The sequence below is a fragment of the Helianthus annuus genome, chromosome 11, assembly GCF_002127325.2.
Source record: "Helianthus annuus cultivar XRQ/B chromosome 11, HanXRQr2.0-SUNRISE, whole genome shotgun sequence".
In the NCBI taxonomy this organism is placed as follows: Eukaryota; Viridiplantae; Streptophyta; class Magnoliopsida; order Asterales; family Asteraceae; genus Helianthus; species Helianthus annuus.
The window spans coordinates 107,348,909-107,360,647 of record NC_035443.2 but is presented as its reverse complement, the minus strand read 5'-3'; the positions used below and the strand labels follow the sequence as shown (position 1 = coordinate 107,360,647).

Here is an 11,739-nt window from a genome sequence, read left to right as displayed (position 1 = left end):
GACACAGCCCCGTGCCCGTCTGACACACCCTCTCTCTTCATTAATTGCAATTCGCAATTACAATTAATGCGCCTGCTGTACTTTCACCATAGAAGCTTCTATAGGTTTGTCTTTTCTGCTACTTCTTGGGCACGACCCTGTGCTGGCTGAGCACGGGGCGTGTTCAGTCTTCTACCTTCTCTATTTTGCTTGGGAGGATGCTGTTGAGGGGTCAGGCAATCCACTTATGTTCCTTTTCTTGTATTTATGTTAGATTTAGCTGTCTTTTTGCTTCTTTTGTGAATTTGAGCTCATTTAATCCTGAAAATACAAAAGGAAGACAAAAACACTCTTTTTCCAACATTAGTACTTAAAAAGGGTTAGTTTTATACCTCATTTGATGTAATTTATATGTTGCATTTTACACACATCAAATACCCCCACACTTGAATTTTTGCTTGTCCTCAAGCAAAACTCTTTAATACGTGGCTTACACTCCCAAAGAGAAGGTTTTGGCTTGTCATAGAGTGTCAGGAATCCAAGATCTTTTTGGTTTTATTTTTATTTATTTACAATCCTATTCGTTATGATTTATTTAGAACGTTTCATAGGATAAATTACTTATTTGGGCATAGCATGCCTTTTTAAAATTCCATTTATATACAAGTTCACATACCTCACGGGAGAAATCACTCACACTCGGCCGGAGGTGTATTTTTAGTGAATCACTCGAGAGCGGCGTGGAACTTATCCCTACCATAGGCTTGCCAAGCAATCAATCCTCCTCCTTTTTAACTTGTTACCTTTGTAAATATCAAGAGGACTTTTTTGGGTAAAGGCTTGGGCTAAAGGTGGGTAGTTGGGTTAGTGGTTAGTAGAAAAGGGCGAAAAGCGTAAAAAGCGTCGGTTTTCGTAAAACATTTTGTTTTAGTGACTTTTTATTCTTAATGAAGTATTTCTTCAAACAAGCTTTTTGTTTTAAGAGCTTTGTTTGTTTATTTCTAACTTCATCATTTTTTTTAGTCACACGAAAACCGAGCTTGTTACTAAAACAAAAGGGTAAAAATTAAAAAGGGTTTTGGTGGGTAAAAAGGGTTTTAAGGTAAAGAAATGAAAGGTTTAGGCTCAAAGGGGTTAACTAGGGGGAGTTTTTGGGTAGGTGAAAAAAAAATTGAAAATAATGGTTTTGAAAGAAAAAGGGTTAGTCCTAATGCCTCCATCATTTACTTACTTGGGTTTAAGTTGGTAAGGACCGGGAATGAATCGTTGTGGCAAGTTCTAGAGTCGTAAGAACCAAGCGGCTATTCACACAAGAAACGAAAAATAAGCATTTAATCTAAAGATGTGTATTTGTATGCTCAATAAAGGCTCAAAACTCACTTTTTGTGGGAATGGGTTTTTCTATGTGATCAAGTATATATAATCGAATTTTAACTAAGCTTGTCATGCCGTTTCATAATTTTCTTGTGTTAGTTCTTTTTATCACGACGCTATCGGTTGTAAATTTGCAAAAATATAACCTTATTAATCTTAGAATTCCCAACTTAAACTTTAGACAAGTAAAAAAAATTTTGGGGTGATTAGCGGTTCCAATAGAGTTTTGTGTAAGGCTAGTTATTAGGACTTGCAAAATTTCATGGTTTTAGCATCCCCCCCCACACTTAAATTACACATTGTCCTCAATGTGTCCCAAAAATAAATTTTTAGGTTGATTGAATGTGTAACGTGGTGTTTAAAAGCAAAAATTAATGTTACTGGCAGCCTGGACACGGCACCGTGGGGACCGGACACGGCCCCGTGGTCAGGTGCCAGTAACGATAATTAAGAAAAAGAAACAGAAGCCTGGACACGGGGGCGTGTCTGGTGAACACGGCCCGTGTCCAGTTACCTGAAATGGGCATTTTTCTGCAGGGGGTTCAGCACGGGGCCGTGTTGGCTGGGCACGGCCCGTGTTGAACCTACTGTAACGGAGAAATTGTCGACGTGTGGCCTTGTTCTTGTGCATGGGTCCATGTTTCTCATTTCCCTTATCATCCTTTACCACCATGAGTGTGTTTTATTTCTGCAAATTAAAACTAAAAGATTAAACTAAGCTAAGGATAGTTCCACGGAGTGCCTCCGTGGTGCGCCACGTTTATAAGGGTCCTTGGCTAGACCCAAAGTGAGGTTATATATTTTCTGAGTGGGATGTTTTGCATCCCATGTTGCACCGTCGGAGAGCAGCATCCAAACTCGAATCAATAACCTTCATGTAGTTGACCGGGTCATCGTCCTCTATTCTCCTCCCAACCCCGAACTTTACTTCATCATCTCCGTACCTTAAGGTGAGCGTTCCGTCATTCATGTCTACCACGGCTTGTGCGGTGGCTAGAAATGGTCTCCCTAGTATGAGGGGGACTTCGGTGTCTTCTTCCATATCAAGTATAACAAAGTCGGCCGGGTAGACAAATTTGTTTACCTTTACTAGGACATTTTCGATGACACCTTGTGGGAATTTGACGGATCGATCAGCAAGTTGTATTTTGTAGGACTCATTGTTCCTAGGCCGAGTCTTTTGAACATTGATGAGGGCATGAGGTTAATGCTAGCCCCAAGGTCGCCTAGTGCATTACGAACGGGGGAGTCCCCGATCGAGCAAGGAATTGTGAAGCTTCTGGGATCGTTTTTCTTTTGGGGGAGTTTGTTGAGTACGAGGGCAGAGCATTCTTCGCCTAAGTTAACTAATTGCAACGTTTCAGTTTTCTTTTTATGAGTGAGGAAGTCTCTCATGAACTTAGAATATTTAGGCATTTGGGTTAGGACATCAATAAAAGGAATGTTGACATGCAATTGTTTTAGTAGACTTTCGAATTTTGCGAATTGCTCATTGGTCTTTTGACGAATTAACCTACCGGGGTACGGAACTCGAGGAGCTTTGATAGGCTCTGATGATGGAGGGGAGTCCTTTTCTTGCAGAGGTGGTGGTGTAGTCTCCTCGGTTGGCGGTGGCGCTTCCGCAGACCCGACCGTACGGTTTCGTAACGTGATGAGATGAACTTGCGCTTTTGGGTTTGTTTCGATATTGCTTGGTAATGCGCCTGGTGATCTCTCGGAAAAATTTTGGGCTAGTTGACTTAATTGTTTTTCTATGTTTTGAATACTAGCTTGTTGATTTCTAAAATTTGATTCTAATTGTAGAAACCTTTCCGAGTTTTTCTTTTCAGTGTCGGAGATGAGGCGAGATACAGTATCTTCAAGCCTTTCTCGTCCACCTTGTTGTTGAGTGAAATTTTGTGACTCATTTCTTGGTTGTTGAAAGTTTTTTCTTTGGTTTTGTTGGTTACTACTATTGCCGGGTTCTCTCCAACCAAGGTTAGGATGATTCCGCCATCCTTGGTTGTAAGTGCCCGTTGGAGGACCTGACGGCCCAGGTCTATTGTCAATGTAGCTTACCGACTCTTGTTGATCGTCCATTTCTTTCATACAACTCCAATTTTTATGTGGCCCACCACACCCTTCACAAGCCATAACCGAGACCGTTTTTGTCATTTCCAATTTTTTTATTTTTGAAGAAAGGGCCTCGATTTGGGCTTGTAAGGAAGTGTTTTCATCAACCTTATGGGCGCTCGGGGCAATAGATTTATTGCCTCGGGGAGTGTGCCACTGGAAATTGGTTTGAGCAATTTCCTCAATTTGGTTATATATTTCATGTGGGCGGCGATTACCTAAAAGTCCCCCGGAGCTAGAGTCAAGTGTCTGCCTTGTGTGTGGCAACAACCCATTTTAGAAAGTGGATACTTGTTGCCATATCGCAAGGCCGTGATGTGGACACTTTCGCAATAGCTCCTTGAACCTTTCCCAAGTTTCATATAAGGATTCCCCGTCCTCTTGTGAATATGTATTAATTTCAGTCATTAATTTAGCCGTTTTAGCGGGAGGGAAATACTTATGTAGAAATTTTTGGGCTAGTTCATCCCAGGTGTTTACCGATCCAGCTGGGAGGGCGTTAAGCCAAGCTTTTGCTCGCTCTTTTAGTGAGAAAGGAAACATTCGAAGGCGGATGGCGTCATTTGATGCTCCATTGATCCGAAAGGTATCACATATTTCTAAGAAATTAGTAATATGTAGATGGGGATCCTCGTCCGCAAGCCCATAGAAGGTTGCGGAGTTTTGTAGCATTTGTATCAAATGCGGCGGAAGTTCGAAGTTATTGGCTTCAACATTCGGTGCATTGATAGCGGCGCCGAGGTTACCTACGGTGGGTCGTAGATAATCCATGAGAGTACGTTGATCCGCCATTGGGGGTGGATTTCCTGAAACTTTCTCTTGGTTTTTGGCGTTTAGTCTTTTTCTGAGAAAGCGTTCGGGTTCTTCTAGAGGTTCTTTTATGTCCTTATTAGAACTGGAGCTCATACACTATGTAGGGATGGCGTCTGGTTCCAAGTCCTGCAATAAAAACAAAAAAGAATGCTGGTCAGAAGGTTCACCACGGCCCCGTGTTCAGTGAACACGGCCCGTGGTCGGAGTTACAGTGATTGTTTTCCAGATCCCAGTTACTGGAGAGTTGGACACGGCCCCGTGTTGCACCAACACTGCCCCGTGGTCAGCCTTCTGTAACTTGGAAAACTAAAAACTGTCAGTAACAACGCTGGGCACGGCCCGTGCTGAGCTCTGCAGAAGCTGAAAAACTAAGAAAATCCTAAAAAATTAAAAAGAAAAATAAAAATATGATTAGGCCGTTGATTCCTAACTTTCTTAAAATCCTTGTGTCCCCGGCAACGGCGCCAAAAACTTGATGTGTGCAAGTGTGTATATATTTTAGATGTATATTTAAGCCCTTTTTACACTTTTAGCCAAGTTTTAAATTTATAAAACACGATATTTACTAACACTAAACACACATATGGGCAAGTGCACCCATCGTGGACGTAGTATAGTGTTGGTAAGATACCGAGGTCGTCCAAGGACACAAGAGCTTTTAGTACCGGTTTATCCTCAACGTCTAACCAAATCAAAATGTTAGAAAAGATTTTTAAACTAAGAAAATAAAAACTAACTAAATGCTGAAAAATAAAAGTAAAAACAGATAGACAAGATGAATCACTTGGATCTGACTCGTGTATTAGTATAACCTTTGATTATTTTCGCACTTTTGCACTTGTTTAAGAGATTATCTTAGTTATTGTAGTAGGCCCCTCTTTTGAAGGCGACGTTACCCTCAACCCAGTAGTTTGAGTCAGCAAGGACCTTTGTTGATTTATTTGCTTCAATCCTGTTTTTTTGGTTAATTTTTTTGGTTATTTTGTTACCCAAATTGGTGCATCGGTGTAAATGAAGATGTATAGTGTTTAGTTCTTTGTAGATCTGAACTTCTGGACCTTTGTCACCACTTGTTGATTTATCTGCTTCAATCGTGTTTTTTTTGGTTAATTTGTTACCCAAATTGGTGATTGGTGTTCTTTGAATCTGTGGGTTTTGACACGATCGATTGGGTGGTGATGATGCCAAAAAAAAAAAACCGTTGATTTTGATGAGGATGGCGCGACAAGGACGACGGAGGGAGGTTTTTTGAACCTGCAACCCCACTTTTGCAGCCTTTTGATTATCGGATAATCTGAGCCAAACCCCATTTTTTTTCGAGATACACTTTGCGATTTCTGGGTGCGTTTGTTTTTGCGTAAAAAAATTTTTGTAAAAAAAAAAGTTAAACCGTAAACTTTTTAACGTAAACCGTAAACTTTTTAACGTAAAACGTAAAAAACGTAAAACGTAAAACGTAAAACGTAAAACATAAAACGTTAAACGTAAAAAGTTTTACGTAAAACGTAAAAACTTTAACGTAAAACGTAAAATGTAAACTTTTTACCGTAAAGCGCAAACGAAAACTTTTATGTAAAAACTTTTTAACGTAAAACGTAAAGCTTTTTTATGTAAAAACTTTCTAATGTAAAACGTAAATTTTTTTTTATGTAACCTGTAAAACGTACAACGAAAAACGTAAACTTTAAACGTAAAACGGTGCGTAAAACCAGAAATAAAAAACCGCACATGAAAACCCGTTCGCAAAAAAAGGCGTGAAAAAAGCGGGGCGTAAAAAAACGGCGCGTAAAACGGGCCGTATAAACGGTGCGTAAAAACGGGACGCTAAAACGGCGCGAAAAAACGGGATGTAAAAATGGGGCGTAAAAACGGCTTGTAAAAACGTGACGTAAAAAATGGCGCGACAAAAAACGGTGCGAAAAACCGGGCATAAAAAACGGCACTTAAAAACTCGGTCGCAAAAACGTCGTGAAAAAACGGAGCGTAAAACGGGTCGTAAAAAAACGCGCGTAAAAAACGGGTCGTAAAAAAATGCGCGTAAAATTTTTTTATCAAAAAATTCTGATTTCAAAATGTTGTTTAACAAAAAAAATCTGATTTAGAAAAAAAAAACAATTAATGCAAATAGGACAAAAATGTAATAAAAAACAATAAAATTAATAAGACAAAAAAAACAAAATTACTTAAATACCCTTTTAGATTAAAATATTAAAGACATAATAAGACAAAAAGAATTTAATATTATTTTTAACTACTTTTAATCTCATCCATTCATTTTGAAAATCTAATGGCCAGAAAGCGGTTCACGCGTTTCTTACAACTAGAGGTGGTTTTCATTTTAGCGGTCTCCTCTCTCTCTCTCTCTCTCTCTATATATATATATATATATATATATATATAGAGCCGCTAAAAGGAAAACCACCCCCAGTTGTAAGAACCATGGGAACCACTCTCCACCAATCATATTCTGCCAACCAAAAGGGCAGTTTGGTCATTTACCCCAAATGTCTAATCTTTTACCCTCTCTCTTCATTAATGGTAGCAGACTATTAATCTTCCAATCTCTCTTCTCTTTCTCTTTCATCTATGTCATTAAATATTCAAATCCATTAATTTTCATCTCTCATTTGAGAGACACCTGCACTCATTTGAAGTCCCTAAAATTCATATCTTCTTCATTTAACCAACATAGAACCCTTAAAATAACAAAACCAGCCGCACTCCCATTCCTTCCCCACGTCCGATCAAGCTCCTCCGGTGACTACTATCTTCTCGGAAATTTTCCTAATTAGAATAACTTGTAGGCTAGAACTCCTTGGTTTAAGCTTCTTGTGCTTACTTATCTAACTTAATAATATTCAAGGACTATGGAATTCTCTCTATGACGGTTTTTAATGAAATGATGGTTTTAAGGATTGGATGATGTTGTAATAAATAAAACACACTCGTGATGGTGAAGGATAACAAGGGAAACGAGAAACATAGCCCCATGTGTCACACCCCCAAAATCCACCCGCGGTGTACCACCGCTTGGAGGCGTGACATGACCAGGATCAAGCCACCAATCATATTGAACATATAATTAAATAGTAAAAGTCATTCATCAATACGAAAGGTGTTTTCAAAACCAAACATAAACAAGTGTGTAGCGGAAGCATTAATGTAAAAATCCAACATAAGTATCATGTTCTCATAAAGTAAATGTTTAACATGGAACTCAACAGTCCATTTGCCCACAACGATCATGCCTCCCGTGCAAGCTCCAAGTACCTATGGTCCTGCAAGGCATGTAACAGAGAGTCAACAACTAGTTGAGCGAGTTCACAGTAAGTAAGTTCGTAATAGTAAGTCCATGTCGTAACAGGTGGCTCTACTGGGCCGGTAGTTTGTTCTATTGGTGGGGGCTTCCCACATTTGTATATACACTAGACTATTCGTAACCATGAGTGTTCTTCTTAACCTGAGAACAGTAGTACGTACGAGGTATACGTAGGTTTTACGTAAGTGCCCTTCTTTACCCGAGGACAGTGGTACGCGGGGGTTTACGTAGGTTTTACATAAGTGTCCTTCCTAACTCCGGAACACAGTAGCATGTGTGAGTATACGTAGGTTTTACGTAAGTGTCCCTTGAAACCTGAGGACAGTGGTAAGTACTTGTTTACGTAGGTTTTACGTAAGGGTCCTTCGCAACCGAGGACGATGGTAGATAGTCTAGTAACAGTGTAAATCCAACTAATTCGTCAATCCTTTTTCCTTCAATCTCATTCCCTACCCACCGGGAATCCCATGCCTTGGTAAGGGTGTGAACTCACCTTGGTTTGCCCCGCAGATACACAGCAAAGTTCAATTAAGCTATATGGTGGTCAACCACGTCCTACCATGGTTACCATACAAGTCAGGTTCGTATTCAAGTAGTGCACGTATGTTCTACACGTATTGTACACAAGTAACAATCACAACATGCACGTATAATTAAGGCAGTTCATCAACAGAACAGTCACGTAAACAAGTCCAAGTATGCAGCCCAAATGGTTGGGCTCGTAACAGTGTGCAAAGTCCAAAACAGTGTGCATGAGTTTATGGTCTCGAGTCGAGACTAGAGATCTCGAGTCGAGACTAGGCGGTCTCGAGTTGTGCTGGCCTCAAGGTCTCGAGTCGCAACAAGGAGGTTTCGGGTCATCATGTACTAGTCGAGACTACACGGTCTCGAGTCACAACCGGACCCGCAACCGAGGTCTCGGGTTATGCTGTTTGTGTCGATGCTGCGGTCTCGAGTCGAGACTGTGGGTTCTCGACTCGCAACCCTTGTCGAGACTAGCAGATTGTAACTGTTTCCTACTATGCAGCTCATTGATTCCGAAATATTAGCAAACAACTTTGGCAGTTTCATAATCAGATCAATCAACAGTTTCAAACGAATCAAAACAGCAAATCATAATCATTTATCAACCCTAATCATGATCTAAGCGATTACCATCAACCAAATCATCATACGAAACATACAACCGGATCCTTAAACCAACCGATTCTAAACTAGCATGCACCCTAGTTTATGTGTACATCAATTCTGTAATCATGTTTTTCAATCCGTTCGAGTTATACAAACACTATCCGATTTATACATACATGAGCTGATTTCAAGCACATCAACATTAACAATTTATAACACTTTTATCATGTAGAGCATGTATAATAATCACAACATCATGTATAAAACAACCAACCATAAACACTAACCGGATTAGAGTGTGTAACGAGGATGATCCGAACACAAGGATCTTCGAGAGTTGGGAGGTTGCCGTCGGCTTCACGAGAGAGAGAGCTCCTAGGGTTTGTGTATGTGTAAAGTGTTTTGCAAGTATGAGGAGTATACCCATACTCCTAGTGTTATGCGTGTAATTGGAGTGGGCCGAACCCTTTACACGGGTTGCCATTTGGTCTCGAGTCAAGCATAGAGTAGGCCGAGAAAGGGATGTAACGAGAGATGAAGTGTGCGGCCCTAAAGGCTTGCGTGACAAGTATACATATTCACATACATTCACATAACATGTAGCATTTATTCGTTAATATCAACATATCAAATAATCACATAGCGTTCATACACGTCACGGTAAACACAATTATAGGTTCTGAAGTACGAGTTGTCACATTATCCCCAACTTGAAAGAAATTTCGTCCCGAAATTTGCTACGTACTCACTGAGGAAGCTAGGTAAGTTGTATCGTTTACTGGTTTTCCTGGGGTGTCACATCCTCCCCCCGTTGATCTGGAATTTCGTCCCGAAATTCTGTGGTAGCTTCAGCCTGAGTAGTGGTTGTACTGTTCGCGAACAATTGGGGGTACTTTTCTTTCATCTGATCTTCGCGTTCCCAGGTGAACTCTGGGCCACGACGGGAGTTCCAACGAACTCGAACAAGAGGGATTCTCGTGTTCTTGAGGACCTTGACATCCCGGTCCGTGATTTCTACTGGTTCCTCGACGAATCGCAACTGCTCGTCGATAGTGAGTTCCTTCAGAGGAACTATGAGGGTCTCATCTGACAGGCACTTCTTCAGATTCGACACGTGAAAAATGTTGTGAACTGCACCGAGTTCAGCTGGTAAGTTTAGTCTGTAGGCTACTTTGCCTATTCTTTCTATGATCTCAAATGGTCCGACATACCGCGGATTGAGCTTGCCCCGCTTGCCAAAGCGAACCACACCCTTCCAGGGTGAGACTTTGAGTAGCACTCGATCCCCAACTTGGAACTCGAGGGGTTTCCTGTGCTTATCAGCATAACTTTTCTGACGGTCACGAGCCGCCGCCATGCGTTGCCGTATCTGTGCAATCCGTTTAGTAGCATCAACTACCATTTCTGGGCCTGTGATTTGACTATCCCCCACCTCTGCCCAACAGAGAGGTGACCGGCATTTACGTCCGTACAATGCCTCGAATGGAGCGGCTTGAATGCTGGTGTGGTAACTGTTATTGTATGAAAACTCCACTAAAGGGAGGTGTTTTTCCCAACTGTTGCCGAAATCGATAACACATGCCCGAAGCATGTCTTCTAGGGTTTGAATCGTGCGCTCAGACTGCCCCTCCGTCTGAGGGTGATATGCTGTGCTCATGTCTAGTTGTGAGCCAAAAGCTTTGTGCATTGCTTGCCATAGTTCTGAAGTGAATCGTGCATCCCGATCCGAAATAATAGAGGTCGGCACTCCGTGCCTCGAAACAACTTCTTTCAAGTAGATGTCTGCTAAGGTGGAGAACTTGTCCGTTTCCTTAATTGCCAGGAAGTGTGCAGACTTTGTGAGTCGATCCACGATCACCCAAATGGTATCGTTCCCACGCTGGGATCTAGGCAGGCCAGTAACAAAATCCATGGAAATTTCTTCCCATTTCCATTGTGGTATCCTGGGTTGCTGAAGTAGGCCTGACGGTTTTTGATATTCCGCCTTGACTCTCGCACAGGTCAAGCATTTGCCGACATAAGTTGCAATGTGGGCCTTCATGCTAGGCCACCAATACGTTGTTCTGATATCGTGGTACATCTCATCCGAACCAGGATGTATCGAGTAGCGAGACTTATGTGCTTCATCCATCACAAGTTCTCGTAAACCGCCATATAGTGGGACCCAAATACGCCCCGTTACATAATAGGCACCGTCTTCCTTCTGTTCTAATCGTTGCCTTGAGCTACGTAAGGCTTCATCCCTTACGTTTTCTGGTTTCAATGCTTCCACCTGAGCATCTCGTATCTGTGCAGGAAGACTAGACTGAATAGTAAGCTATAGAGCTCGTACGCGTCGAGGTAGAGTGTCTTTTCGACTGAGAGCGTCAGCCACAACGTTGGCTTTGCCTGGATGGTACTTGATGGCGCATTCGTAATCGTTCAGTAGTTCAACCCATCGACGTTGACGCATGTTCAATTCCTTCTGCTTGAAGATATGCTCGAGACTCATGTGATCGGTGTAGATAGTACACTTGGTACCGTACAGGTAGTGTCGCCATATCTTGAGCGCGAAAACAACAGCTCCCAGCTCTAAATCGTGCGTCGTGTAGTTCCGTTCGTGAACCTTGAGTTGGCGCGAAGCGTAAGCAATGACCTTGTCGCGCTGCATTAACACACATCCAAGACCCTGAATGGATGCATCACAATAAACCACGAAATCGTCCGTGCCCTCTGGCAATGAGAGGATAGGTGCACTGCAAAGTCTATCCTTTAAGTGCTGAAAAACGGTTTCCTGAGTATTGCCCCAACGGTAGGTGACACCCTTCTGTGTCAGTTGTGTAAGCGGCTGTGCAATCCTTGAGAAATCCTTAATGAACCGTCTGTAATAACCCGCCAAACCCAAGAATTGGCGTATTTCCGTTGGTGTACGCGGTGCAGACCAGTTCCTGATCGAATCTACCTTGGATGGATCGACATGAATCCCATCCTTGTTTACCACATGGCCTAGAAAGTGGACTTCACGAAGCCAG

At 41.8% G+C, this 11,739-nt stretch overlaps 1 non-coding gene across 1 annotated transcript; it reads left to right on the top strand.

Annotated features, from left to right (window-relative positions):
• Nucleotides 1–3,772: 3,772 nt before the first annotated feature.
• LOC118484500 lies at nt 3,773–3,879 on the top strand. The gene has a single exon (XR_004873611.1). It is a non-coding gene; the product is annotated as a small nucleolar RNA R71 (small nucleolar RNA).
• Nucleotides 3,880–11,739: the final 7,860 nt, after the last annotated feature.